General features: G+C 46.0%; 1 protein-coding gene across 8 annotated transcripts in view; it reads right to left on the reverse strand.

The window, feature by feature from the left end:
- Positions 1-7528, reverse strand: part of ZNF713 (zinc finger protein 713) — a 48701-nt gene extending 41173 nt beyond the window's left edge. For 6 of the 8 annotated variants that reach the window (XM_063668377.1, XM_054495601.2, XM_063668374.1 and 3 more), the window contains exon 1: positions 7118-7504. The gene's annotated coding sequence lies outside the window, so the exon portion shown is untranslated. Of the gene's footprint in view, positions 1-6430; positions 6549-7117 lie in introns of all 8 variants that reach the window. The other 2 variants (XM_063668372.1, XM_063668373.1) reach the window with 2 other exon arrangements.
- Positions 7529-13578: the final 6050 nt, after the last annotated feature.

Raw genomic sequence — 13578 nt, forward strand, 5'->3', positions numbered from 1 at the left:
TGAATAAGTCTCATGAGATCTGATGGCTTTATAAGCTAGAGTTTCTCTGCATAAGCTCTCTCCCTCTCTCACTGCCTGCTGCCATCCATGTAAGATGTGACTTGCTCCTCCTTGCCTTCCACCATGATTGTGAGTCCTCCCCAGCCACTTGGAACTGTAAATCCATTAAACCTCTTTCTTTTGTAAATTGCCCAGTCTTGGGTATGTCTTTATCAGCAGCGTGAAAACAGACTAATACACATTGTGGAACAGCCAATTATCATATCTGTCACCTCACATACTTTTAAATTATTTGTGGTGAAAACATCTAAAATCTACTCTTTTAGTAATTTTGAAATATACAATGCATTATCAGCAAGACGCAGTGGCTCATGCCTGTAATCCCAGCACTTTGGGAAGCCAAGGTGGGCGGATCACTTGAGGTCAGGAGTTCGAGACCAGCCTGGGCAACATGTTGAAACCCCATCTCTAAAAGAAAAAAAGAAAGAATGAGAGAGAGAGAAAGAAAGAAAACAATGCATTGTTATTTTATTATTTTAGTCATCATTCTGTGTAATAGATCACTAAAGCTTATCCCTCCTGTCTCACTAAAACTTTGTACCCTTTGGTCAATATCTCTCTAGCCCCCTCCCACACAGCACCAGATTCTAGTAACAACCATTCTACTCTCTACAAGTTCAACATTTTTAGAGTCCACGTTTTAACTGAGATCATAGAGTTTCTGTTTTTCTGTGCTTGGCTTATTTAACTTAATACAATGTCCTCCAGGTTCATCTATGTTGTCACGAATAATATAATTTCCCTCTTTTTGAAGGCTGAATAGTATTCCATTGTGTATATATACCACACTTTTTTTTTTTTTTGAAACGGAGTCTCGCTCTGTTGCCCAGGCTGGAGTGCAGTGGTGCAATCTTGGCTCACTGCAACCTCCACCTCCCAGGTTCAAGCAATTCTCCTGCCTCAGCCTTCTGAGTAAATGGGATTACAGACACGTGCCGCCATGCCTGGCTAATTTTTGTATTTTTAGTAGAGACGGGGTTTCACCATGTTGGGCAGGCTGATCTCAAACTCCTGACCTTGTGATCTGCCTGCCTCAGCCTCCCAAAAAGTGCTGGGATTACAGGGGTGAGCCACCACGCCCGGCCACCACATTTTTTAAATCCATTCATCCAGTGGACATCTAGGTCACTTCCATATCTTGACTACAGTGAATAATGTTGCAATAAACATAGGAGTACAGATATCTCTTTGGTATACCCATTTGAATTCCTTTGAATATATACTCAGGTCCTGGTGTGGTGGCTCACACCTGTAATCCCAGCACTTTGGGAGGCTGAGGTGGGTGGATCATCTGAGATCAGGAGTTCAAGACCAGCCTGGCCAACATGGTGAAGCCCTGTCTCTACTATACATACAAAAATTGGCCAGGTGTGGTGTGGGGCATGTCTGCAATTCCAGCTGCTCGAGAGGCTGAGGCACAAGAATCACTTGAACCTGGGAGACAGAGGTTGCAGTGAGCTGAGATCGTGCCATTGCACTCCAACCTGGCTGATTGAATGAGACTCTGTCTCAAAACAAACAAACAAAAAAAGAATATCTACTCAGAAGTGGGACTGCTGGATCACATGGTAGTTCGATTTTTTTATTTTTTAATTTTTGAGATGGAGTCTCGCTCTGTCGCCCAGGCTGGAGTGCAGTGGCGCCATCTTAGCTCACTGCAACCTCTGCCTCCTGGGTTCAAGCATTTCTCCATCTCAGCCTCCTGAGTAGCTGGGATTACAGGTGCCTGCCACCACACCTGGCAAATTTTTTGTATTTTTAGTAGAGATGGGGTTTTGCCATCTTGGCCAGGCTGGTCTTGAACTCCTGACCTTGTGATCAACCCGCCTCGGCCTCCCAAAGCGCTGGGATTACAGGCATAAGCCACCATGCCTGGCCTCTTTTTTTTTTTTTTTTTTTTCCCCGAGATGGAGTCTCGCTCTGTTGCCTAGGCTGGATGGAGTGCAGTGGCACGATCTCGGCTCACTGCAAGCTCCACCTCCCGGGTTCACTCCATTCTCCTGCCTCCCGAGTAGCTGGGACTACAGGCGCCTGCCACCACGCCCGGCTAATTTTTCTGTAGTTTTAGTAGAGACGGGGTTTCACTGTGTTAGCCAGGATGGTCTCGATCTCCTGACCTCGTGATCCGCCTGCCTTGGCCTCTCAAAGTGCTGGGATTACAGGCGTGAGTCACCATGCCCGGCCTTTTTAATTTTTATTTATTTATTTTTTTGAGACACAGTTTCGCTTTTGTTGCCCAGGCTGAAGTGCAATGGCGTGATCTCGGCTCACCGCAACCCATGCCTCCTGGGTTCAAGCGATTCTTCTGCCTCAGCCTCCTGAGTAGCTGGGATTACAGGCATGCGCCACCACACTCGGCTAATTTTGTATTTTTAGTAGAGACGGGGTTTCTCCATGTTGGTCAGGCTGGTCTTGAACTCCTGACCTCAAGTGATCCACCTGCCTCGGCCTCCCAAAGTGCTGGGATTACAGGCATGAGCGCCCAACCTGTTCCTGGGAGATTTAAATGTTATCTGTAAAATTCCACAGAGAGCGAGGACAATGGTAAGCCTGCACCTGGTCTCTCCTGGACCTTGGAGCTTGCTCTATCTATGTGCTTTTCTGTTGCTGATATTTTTCTTTTTTGATACGGAGTCTCGCTCTGTCGCCCAGGCTGGAGTGCAGTGGCGCGATCTTGGCTCACTGCAACCTCCACCTCCCAGATTCAAGCGATTCTCCTGCCTCAGCCTCCCAAGTAGCTGAACTACAGTCGCGCGACACCACGCCCGGCTAACTTTTTGTATTTTTAGTAGAGACGGGGTTTCACTGTGTTGGCCAGGATGGTCTCGATCTCTTGACCTCATGATCCATCCACCTCAGCCTCCCAAAGTGCTGAGATTACAGGCATGAGCCATTGCACCCAGCCACTTGTGATTTTTATAAACAGGGGTTTACTACTTCCCACTTTAGATTCATAGATGACAGTCCATCTTAGTTGAGATTTACTTTTTTTCTATGATTTAATTATTTTTCTATTAAATAAGTGGACATCATTTCTCTTAATCTTTTTTCTTTCCTGATTTCTATTTTCATACTTTGCCTTGCAAGTCAGATTATACTTTTGTTCCTGCAAACCATTATATATCATGAACTAGTGCGGGTGAAATAAAAATTACATTTTGCAGGCGTGTATATACTCAGATGTGTTTCTGTTTATTTATGTTTTTGTTTTGAGACAGGATCTCACTTTATCACCCAGGCTGTAGTGCAGTGGCACGATCATGGCACACGGCAGCCTCAAACGCCTGGGCTCAAGAACTCCTCCTTCCTCAGCCTCCCCAGTAGCTGGGACTACAGGTGCACACCACCACGTGCGACTTTTTGTTGTTGTTGTTGTTGTTGTTAGCAACCAGGTCTCACCATGTTTCCCAGGCTGGTCTCGACACAATTTTTTTCTATAATTTAATTTTTTTTCTATTAAATAAGTGGACATCATTTCTCTTAATCTTTTTTCTCTCCTGATTTCTATTTTCATACTTTGCCTTGCAAGTCACATTATACTTTTGTTCCTGCAAACCATTATATATCATGAACTAGTGTGGGTGAAATAAAAATTACATTTTGCAGGCGTAAATGTAGACACAATTTTTCTATTAAATAACCATGTGACTTTGGAAAGGTATTTAGACTGAGCTTTAATTTCATTCATATTTATATTAGAAAGTTGAAACTGAATCCTTAGTTCCTGTATATAAACTTCTAACTGTCCACATTTATTTGCTGATGAACTAATCAAATAGTAACTTTTTCATTTAGTGTTCATTCAAAACTTAACAGTTTAAAACCTTAATCTATGCTAGGAATTGTTCCAAGCATGTGTGGGAGTAGGCACACTCCTTAATTTTTTTTTTTTTTTTTTTGAGACAGAGTCTCACTCTGTTGTCCAGGCTAGAGTGCCGTGGCACAATCCAGGCTCACTGCAACCTCTGCCTCCAGGGTTCAAGCACAATTCTCCTGCCTCAGGCACGTGCCACCATGCCCAGCTAATATTTGTATTTTTAGAAGAGATGGGGTTTCACCATGTTGCCCAGGCTGGTCTCAAACTCCTGACCTCAAATGATCCATCCACCTCGGCCTCCCAAAGTGCTGGGATTACAGGCATAAGCTACCACATCCAGCCTCTCCTTAATATTTGATTCTCCTGTGTATCTGTGATACCAGGATAATTCTTCTTATATCTTTATATAGAATTCTTTTAAGGGATACTTTTTTTTCTTGTAATAATGATTTAATTGAGGCAGTTTTAATCTTCATTTTGATATTGTAACTGTTATGGACTAAATTATATTCCACACCCACAAATTAATATGTTGAAGTCCTAACCCCCAATGTGACTTTATTTGGAAATAGGGCCTTAAAGGTTGTAATTTTTTTTTTTTTTTTTGGAGACAGAGTCTCTCTCTCTTGCCCAGACTGGAGTGCAATGGTGTGATCTCGGCTCACTGCAACCTCCGCCTCCCGGGTTCAAGCAATTCTCCTGCCTCAGCTTCCCAAGTTGCTGGCATTATAGGCACCCACCACCACACTCGGCTAATTTTTGTATTTTTAGTAGAGATGGGGTTTCACCATGTTGGCCAGGTTGGTCTAGAACTCCTGACCTCAGGTGATCCACCTGCCTCGGCCTCCCAAAGTGCTGGGATTATAGGTTGAGCCACTGTGCTGGGCCTGTAATTAAAGTTAAATAAGGTCATAAAGGTGGGGTCTTAATCCAATAGCAGTAGTGTCCTCATAAGAGGAAGAGGCACCAGGAGTGCATGCACCCAGTGCAAAGGCCAGCAGAAGAGGACACAGAGAGAAGCCAGTCCCTTCTGCAAGCCAAGAAAAGAGGTTCACTGGAAACCAACAGGGCAGGCACTTTGATTTTGAACTTCCCACCTCTAGAACTGTGAGATACCACATTTCTGTTGTTTGCACTCAGTCTGCAGTATTGTATAGCAGACTGAGCAGGCTATGACAGTCACCAAAGATGCATACTCTAAGGTAAAATTAAAAGCATGGTCTTAACAGCTGACATTTCCAATCAGTTGAAAATGACACCAACATGTTACAGGAACTATAGCTCATACAGATTTATATAGTCCTCTTTTCTAATGAAATTCACATACAAATCTGCTCTCAAATTAAACTGCTTTTTTTTGGGGAAAAAAAAGTGCATGGGTGTAAGGCAAAGCCAGATGCAATATCAAGATCATAAAGGGCTTTGAGGGCATCGCTAAGGAACTAGAACATCTTCCTGATGGCGGCAGGGATCCGCAAGTTTTCAGCAACAGAGTGACTTTCCACCAATATTCATCACTGAATAACTATCTATTTAGAACGTACTAATTGCTACAACCTACTAAGTGTTCCAACCTGCCTTTTAAAAAATTATCTTTTTTTTAACTTTTCTGTATCTTTTAAATGCCTCACAATTTCAGTTAAAAGAAATAGATCAGGCCGGGAACCATGGCTCACGCCTGTAATCCCAGCACTTTGGGAGGCCGAGGTGGGCGGATCACCTGAGGTCAGGAGTTTGAGACCAGCCTGACCAATATGATGAAACTCCGTCTCTACTAAAAATACAAAAATGAGCCAGGTGTGGTGGCATGTGCCCGTAATCCCAGCTAATCGGGAAGCTGAGACAGGAGAATCACTTGAACCCAGGAGGCAGAGGTTGCGGTGAGCGGAGATCACACCATTGCACTCCAGCCTGGGCAACAGGCGCGAAACTCCGTCTCAAAAAAAAAAAAATCATTATATGAAAGGACATAATTAAGGGGGATTTGCTTAAAACATTTATTTTATTTTTTGAGACAAGGTCTGGTTCTGTCGCCCAGGCTGGAGTGCAGTGACTGGCTCACTGCAACCTTCATCTCCTGGGCCAAAGCCATCTTCCCACCTCAGCCTCCTGAGTAGCTGGGGACTACAGGCACACACCACCAAGTCCGGTTAATTTTTCTAGCTTTTTTTGCAGCAACAGGGTCTTGCCATGGTTCCCAGGCTGGTCTCGAACTCATGAGCTCAAGTCATCCTCCTGCCTCTGCCTCCCAAAGTGCTGCGATTACAGGACCGCAACCGGCCTGAACATTTTAAATGAAAAAAAATCTATGTATGTATGTACGCATGTATGTATGTATATATATTCAGTGCAGAAACTGTCAGGGCAGTGACAGAATCTAGAAACAGTTGGCCGAACGCCGTGGCTCATGCCTGTAATCCCAGCACTTTGAGAGGCCAAGGCGGGAGGATCACTTGCGCCCAGGAGTTCGAGACCAGCCTGGGAAACATGGTGAGACCTGGTCGCTAACAACAACAACAACAACAACAAAAAGCCGCGCGTGGTGGTGCGCACCTGTGGTCCCAGCTACTGGGGAGGCTGAGGAAGGAGGAGTTCTTGAGCCCAGGCGTTTGAGGCTGCCGTGTGCCATGATCGTGCCACCGCACTGCAGCCTGGGTGATAAAGTGAGATCCTGTCTCAAAACAAAAACATAAATAAACAGAAACACATCTGAGTATATACACGCCTGCAAAATGTAATAAAAGTGTCACTGCAATTCCGTGGAAAAGTGACTCAACGGATAACGGCAAGGCAATGAGAGAAAAAGGTAAATCCCTACCTAACCCCTTACCACAAATATCATACTCAATGAAATACAGATAAAAAGGAGAAAAAGAAAATATTTTAAAAATTCTTTAAACGTATTATAAGAAAATAAAGGCGAACGTTTGCATAATCCTGAGATGAGGAAAAACTTTCCCCCAAAATGACACCTATGGACGCTTGCCCAAAAATAAACTGCAAATTTTTTTTCAGCCTCAGAGTCATTCCCAGATAGTAGAGGACAATGTGTTTATAATATTGGAACGGGTAAGACCTTCCTATAAAAGACCAAAAATCCGAAAGGGACACGGGGCGGGTGACAGGAACCCCGGGACAGTGGGGACAGCGGCCGCCCCTCCCCCGCCTCCTGCCTCCCACCTCTTGCCTCCCGCCTCCCACCTCTTGCCTCCCGCCTCCTGCCTCCCGGCGCGCACTCACCTCCGCAGACAAAAGGCGCTCCGGGAGGCTCCGCCCCCTGACGCCGCCGCCGCCGCCGCCGGGGTGGACCCGGGCGGGAGAAGGTGCCGAGGGCCCCGTCGCCTAAGCCAATGACGCCCGGTGACTGGGCTCCTGGGGCCGGTCCAGCCACCGGCGCGCCAGGCCTCCTCTGAGAACAGCCTCCCCGCAATGGCGGCGCAAGGCGCTGGCCTCAGATCCACAATACGCATGCGCCGGCGGCGCTCCGAGCCTGCTTCCCTCATCGCAACCCTCATCGCCGGGGCTCCTGACTCTCACCAGCTTCCCCGGGTCTGCTTTTCATCCGGGCTATGCGGACTCCGGGGGCCGCGACCTCGAGCCTTCCCAGAATTTTCTGGTCCGAGAGGGCCGAGGGGGACGGGCCGAGGACCCGTCCTTTCGTCCCTGCCAATCAGAAGCGTTGGACTGTCCGTCTCCATGGTGACGACACAGGCCTTCCTCTCAGTCGTGGAACCACCCCTCCTTCCCATCAATTTCATATTGATGAAACTCAAAATATAATGATGATGATGTTATTGGCCGGGCGCGGTGGCTCACGCGTGTAATCCCAGCACTTTGGGAGCCTGAGGCTGGTGGATTACCTGAGGTCAGGAGTTTGAGACCAGCCTGGCCAACATGGTGAAACCCCCGTCTCTCATAAACATACAAATATTAGCTGGGCGTGGTGACGGGCGCCTGTAATCCCAGCTATTCGGGAGGCTGAGGCAGGAGAATCGCTTAAATTCGGGACGAGGAGGTTGCAGTGAGCGGAGATCACATCATTGCACTCCAGCCTGGGCAACAGAGTGAGACTCCATCTCAAAAAAAATATATAATAATGATATCATTATATAGTATATGCTACTCATGCAAAGAATGGAATTTTATTTTATTTATTTATTTTTTTTTTTGAGACGGAGTCTTGCTCTGTCGCCCAGGCTGGAGTGCAGTGGTGCGATCTCCGCTCACTGCAAGCTCCGCCTCCCGGGTTCATGCCATTCTCCTGCCTCAGCCTCCCAAGTAGCTGGGACTACAGGCGGCCCCCACCACGCCCAGCTAATTTTTATTTTTATTTTTATTTTTAGTAGAGACAGGGTTTCACTGTGTTAGCCAGGATGGTCTCGATTTCCTGACCTCGTGATCCTCCCGCCTCGGCCTCCCAAAGTGCTGGGATTACAGGCTTGAGCCATCGCGCCCGGCCAAAGAATGGAATTTTTTTAGGCATAACATTTTGCTTAATTGGAGTTCAGAGTTAGTTAGTTTTTTTTGTTTTATTTTGTTTTGTTTTTCAGACAGGGCCTTGTTCTGTCACCCAGGCTGGAGGGCAATGGTGCCATCATGGCTCAGTGCAGCTTCAAACTCCTGGGCTCAAGCATCCTCCCACCTCAGCCTCCCCAGTAGCGAGGACTACAGCAGCCCTGAGCCACTGCACCCCGCTAATTTTTAAAACTTTTTGTAGAGAGGGGGATCTCGCTATGTTGTCCAGGCCGGTCTTGAACTCCTGGGCTCAAGGGATTCTTACTCCTCAGGCCCCCCAAGGTGCTGGGATTACAGACGTGAGCACTGTGCTAGGCCCCAGAGTTAGTGTTCTTCAGCATCAAAATTGTGTACATCTGTTTATACCAGTTATAATGAGATTTTACATATTTCATCTTTGAAAATGTCTTTAAGATAGATACGTACTGCCAAACACTGATATCATCCATAAACATATGATTTAACTTGAGCATATTCATTGCTTGGAAGAATAGAGTTCTGTTATATTCTCTTGAAATTTGCATTTTAGCATGTCATTATATGGCAGATTAATCACTTCCAATTGAAGGTTAGGTGGGAACTCCTCAACTGCACAGTTACAGGGATATTGAAATATAGAAATGTGCTTTGCATTTGCATAGAGGTCCAAAAATGCTACCAGAACTACCAGAACTATAGATTGAGCTTGGAAAATATAGCCACTGCAAATTTCTGCAAACCGACTAAGATAAGGTTATATAAGGTTGATGTAAAAGCAATTGTAGTTTTTGGCATTAAAAGTAATGGCAAAAACCACAATTACTTTTGTACCAACCTAATACTAAATTAGGGTTTTCTTAACTTCTTTAAAAATATTCTTGCCTGACCAGGTGTGATGACCCACACCTGTAATCCTAGCACTTTGGGAGGCTAAGGCGGGCAAATTGCTTGAGCTCAGGAGTTCAAGATCAGCCTGGCCAACATGGTGAAACCTCATCTCTACTTAAAATACAAAAATTACCTTGGTGTGGTGGTGGGCGCCTGTAATCCCAGCTACTCAGGAGGCTAAGGCACAAGAGTTGCTTGAACCCGGGAGGCAGATGTCGCAGTGAGCCGAGATTGCACTACTGCACTCTAGCCTGGGCAACAAGAGAAAACTCTATCTTCAAAAAAGTCACACACACACACACACACACACACACACACAAATTGACATGATACTTTTTAATGAAAGACAAAGTGAATTATATTTTAACTTCCATGGGATTTTGCTCACTCAAGTAACTTGAAGTTCATTGTTCTTATTCCTTGCCAAAGATCCACCAGGATAAATGACATGGAGGGGGAGACTCATTGTGGGATATGTTGGAAGGAGGCTCTTGGCTCCCCTTGTACCTCATCTTAGGACTCATGTGGTGTGTGACCGGAAACTGTTCAGTCTCCCAGAAAAAAATGACAGTTTTTTTTGAGACAGGATCTCCCTCTGTTGCCCAGGCTGAAGTGCAGTGGTGTCATCATAGCTCACTGCCGCCTTGACTTCCTTGGCTCAAACAATCCTCCCTCCTCATTCTCCTAAGTAGCTGGAGGTATGCACCACGCCTGGTTGATTTTTAAGTTTTTTGTAGAGATGGAGCCTTGCTATGTTGCCCAGGCTGGTCTCAAACTCCTAGCCTCAAGTGATCCTCCTGCCTTGGGCTCTTAAAGTGCTGGGATTACAGGCGTAAGCCACCGTGCGTGGCCCGTTAGCTTCTCTTTTGATGAGAGAAGCTCATCAAAAGAGAGCTTCTCCACCCTCCTCCCTGCTGCTCACTGCTAGGGAGGAGAGTGGAGAAGGAGGGCATCACTATCTATTGTGAGGAAAAGTTTTAGTTCTGGCAACCATGAATATCTTACTCAGCAAAACAGAGTACCATCTGGAAATTTAGTTCCTAGACTGACTTTGTGAGTGCAGCCCAATCCAGTTGCCTGAGCTTAGTGGGACATGTCTCAGGCCAGAATTTGGGGTTTGGAGGTGAGACGGACTAAAGTAGCCTGAGGAGCCCTGCCCGGGCCAGAACCTGGGTTGGAGAACATAGGATGCAAAGACAACCTTTGTGGGTTTGGAGAGGCCAAGGCTGAGGAAGTGCCCAGAGCCCACTCTGTATGCGTGTGTGTGAGTGTGTTGGGGCATCTGCCCTCAGCAGGGTGGGTGTGTTTGTATGTGTCACTAGTGGTCTGTGTGTGACAAACATCTGCTCTCCGTGTGTGTGTCTGTCTGTCTGTATTTGGGGGATGGTTAGTGTGACTGTGTAGTGTATTGAGGCAACCCATGCCCACAGTGATGTGTGATTTGTCTTTTCGTGTGCACGTGGGGTGGTGTGAGTCGCTGTGTGGTATGTGTCCTCTGTGGTGAGTGTGTGCATGTGCACATGCATGTGTTTTTGTGTGTGGTGGGGTGGATGTGTGACTGATGGTGTGTATGGTCTGTGTGGAGAGGAGCATGTGCACTAAGCATGTGAGTGTGTGTGTAGGGTGTATAGTTGTGTGGTGCATTGGGGGAATGTGCATCATCAGTGGTGTGCTGTTTGTATTTATGTATCAGTCAATGTGTGTGTGTGTGGTGTGTAAAGGGTGACCATTCTCTTGTGGGCCCCTGCCTTTTCCACATCGTGCAGCATACACACACCCAGGTGCAGTTCTGTGGGCCTTGAGGGTAATGCATCAGCATAAATCAAGTTTCATTGCAGCAGGAAGAAGGAAGACCAGGCTGGGCATGGCGGCTCACATCTGTAATCCCAGCACTTTTGGAGGCCGAGGCGGGCGGATCACCTGAGGTCAGGAGTTGAGACCAGCCTGGCCAACGTGGTGAAACCCCAACTCTACTAAAAATACAAAAGTAGGGCGTGGCGGCACATGCTTGTAATCCCAGCTATTTGGGAGGCTGAGGTGGGAGAATCGCTTGAACCTGGAAGGCAGAGGGTGCAGTGAGCCGAGATCGCATCATTGCACTCCAGCCTGGGTGTCGGAGTGAGACCCTGTCTCCAAAAAAAGAAAAAAAAAAAAAAAAAGAAAGAAGACAAAGTATGAATTAACAGGAGTTAGGAAAGGTTTCCTGGAAAGAAGGACTTCTAATCTATGCCTGTGCTCTATTTGGCTGGGATTTCAGCAAGCAAAGGGGTGAGTGTTCTGTTTAGGGGATACAGGGAGAGGTAAACTTATCATATAGGACCTCGCAAGTGACCAAAAAGCACAGCAGGTATTCCTGGGAGGGTGAGTGACAGGGAGCAGGGGCATCACAAGAGAGCTGAGGTGTCAGACCCAGAGCACCACATCCAAGAGCCAGGGTTTGCTTCTTCACAGGGAAGAGTCAGTGAGCATTCTTGGGCTTGGAAGTGACAGGTTCTGGCCTGGCCACTGCCAAATAGGTATTGAAGCTGGATTCAGTGGCTCAGACCTGTAATCCCAACACTGTGGGAGGCTGAGGTGAGCGGATCACTTGAAGTCATGAGTTCAAGACCAGCCTGGCCAACATATAGTAAAACCCTATCTCTACAAGAATACAAAAAGTAGCCGGGCGTGGTGACACATGCCTGTAGTCCCAGCTACTCAGAAGGCTGAGGCAGGAGAATCGCTTGAACCTGGGAGGGGGAGGTTGCAGTGAGCCAAGATGGAGCCACTGCACTCCAGCCTGGGCAACAGAGTGAGATGAGACTCTTGTCTCCAAAAAAAAAAGGTCGGACGCAGTGGCTCACACCTGTAATCCCAGCACTTTGGGAGGCCAAGGCGGGTGAATCATGAGGTCAGGAGTTCGAGACCAGCCTGGCCAACATGGAGAAACCCCGTCTCTACTAAAACATATACAAAAATTAGCGTGGTGGTATGCGCCTGTAATCCCAGCTACTTGGGAGGCTGAGGCAGGAGAATCACTTGAACCCATGAGGCAGAGGTTGCAGTGAGCTGAGACTGCTGAGACTGCACCACTGTACTTCAGCCTGGGCGACAGAGTGAGATTCAGTCTCTCAAAAAAAAAAAAAAAAAAAAAACTAAACAAACAAAAAAAACATTTGGGGGAAAGGGTGACATTCTTCAGAATAGACCGTATGTTGGGTCATAAAACACACCTTAATGCATTTTAAAAATACTGAATTATACAAAGCATCTTTTATGATCATAATGGAGTGATGCCAGATATCAATAAGCATATGAAAACTGAAAAATTTGCAAATATATGCAATTAAAACATTAAAACAATTAAAAACAAAACACTATTTTTTTGGTAGCAGAGGACAGGGTCTTGCTCTGTCACCCAGGCTGGAGTGCAATGGCACGATCATGGCTCACTGAAGCCTCAACCTCCTGGGCTCAAGCTATTCTCCCATCTCGGCCTCCTGAGTAGCTGGGTCTACAGGCATATATCACCACACCGAGCTAATTTTTTTATTTTTTGTAGAGATGCAGTCTCACTGTGTTGCCCAGACTGGTCAAACTCCCGGGCTCAAGCAATTCTCCCACCTCAGCCTCTCAAAGTGCTGGAATTACAGGTGTGAGCCACCATGCCTAGCCTCTTATGATGTTTTTATTTGGCTTTAATATTTGGATAATACTGGCCTCACAGAATGAGTTAGGAATTGTTTTTTCCTCTTTCCCTTTTGGAGAGTGTGAGAAGGATTGCTATTAATTCTTTTTGAAATGTTTGGTAGAATTCACCAGTGAAGCCATTTTTTCGTGGACTTGACTTTGTTGGAAGGTTTTTAATGCCCTGTTTTACTACTGCTATTCAATATTCTACTAGAAGTTCCAACAAGAACAATTAGACAATTAAAAAAAAATGAAAAGTATCAACACTGGAGAGGAAGTAGTCAAACTATATTTATTTGCAGATGAGAATACATATCCCAAATATATAGCAAATCCAAAAGAATCCATGAAAAAGATTACTAGAGCTAATAAATGAATTCAGCAAAGTTGCAGGATGCAAGATTAACATATGCACAAAAATACTATTATGTTTCCATACAATTGAAATAAATAAACAAAAAAGAAAGTAATTCCATTTACCATAGCATCTAAAAAGTAAAATACAGGCTGGGAGCGGTGGCTCACCCCTGTAATCCCAGCACTTCAGGAGGCCGAAGCGGGCAGATCACCTGACGTCAGGAGTTCAAGACCAGCCTGGCCAACATAGTGAAACCCCGTCTCCACTAAAAATACAAAAATTAGCCGGGCGT

The sequence above is a fragment of the Pongo pygmaeus genome, chromosome 6, assembly GCF_028885625.2.
Source record: "Pongo pygmaeus isolate AG05252 chromosome 6, NHGRI_mPonPyg2-v2.0_pri, whole genome shotgun sequence".
Lineage (NCBI taxonomy): Eukaryota > Metazoa > Chordata > Mammalia > Primates > Hominidae > Pongo > Pongo pygmaeus.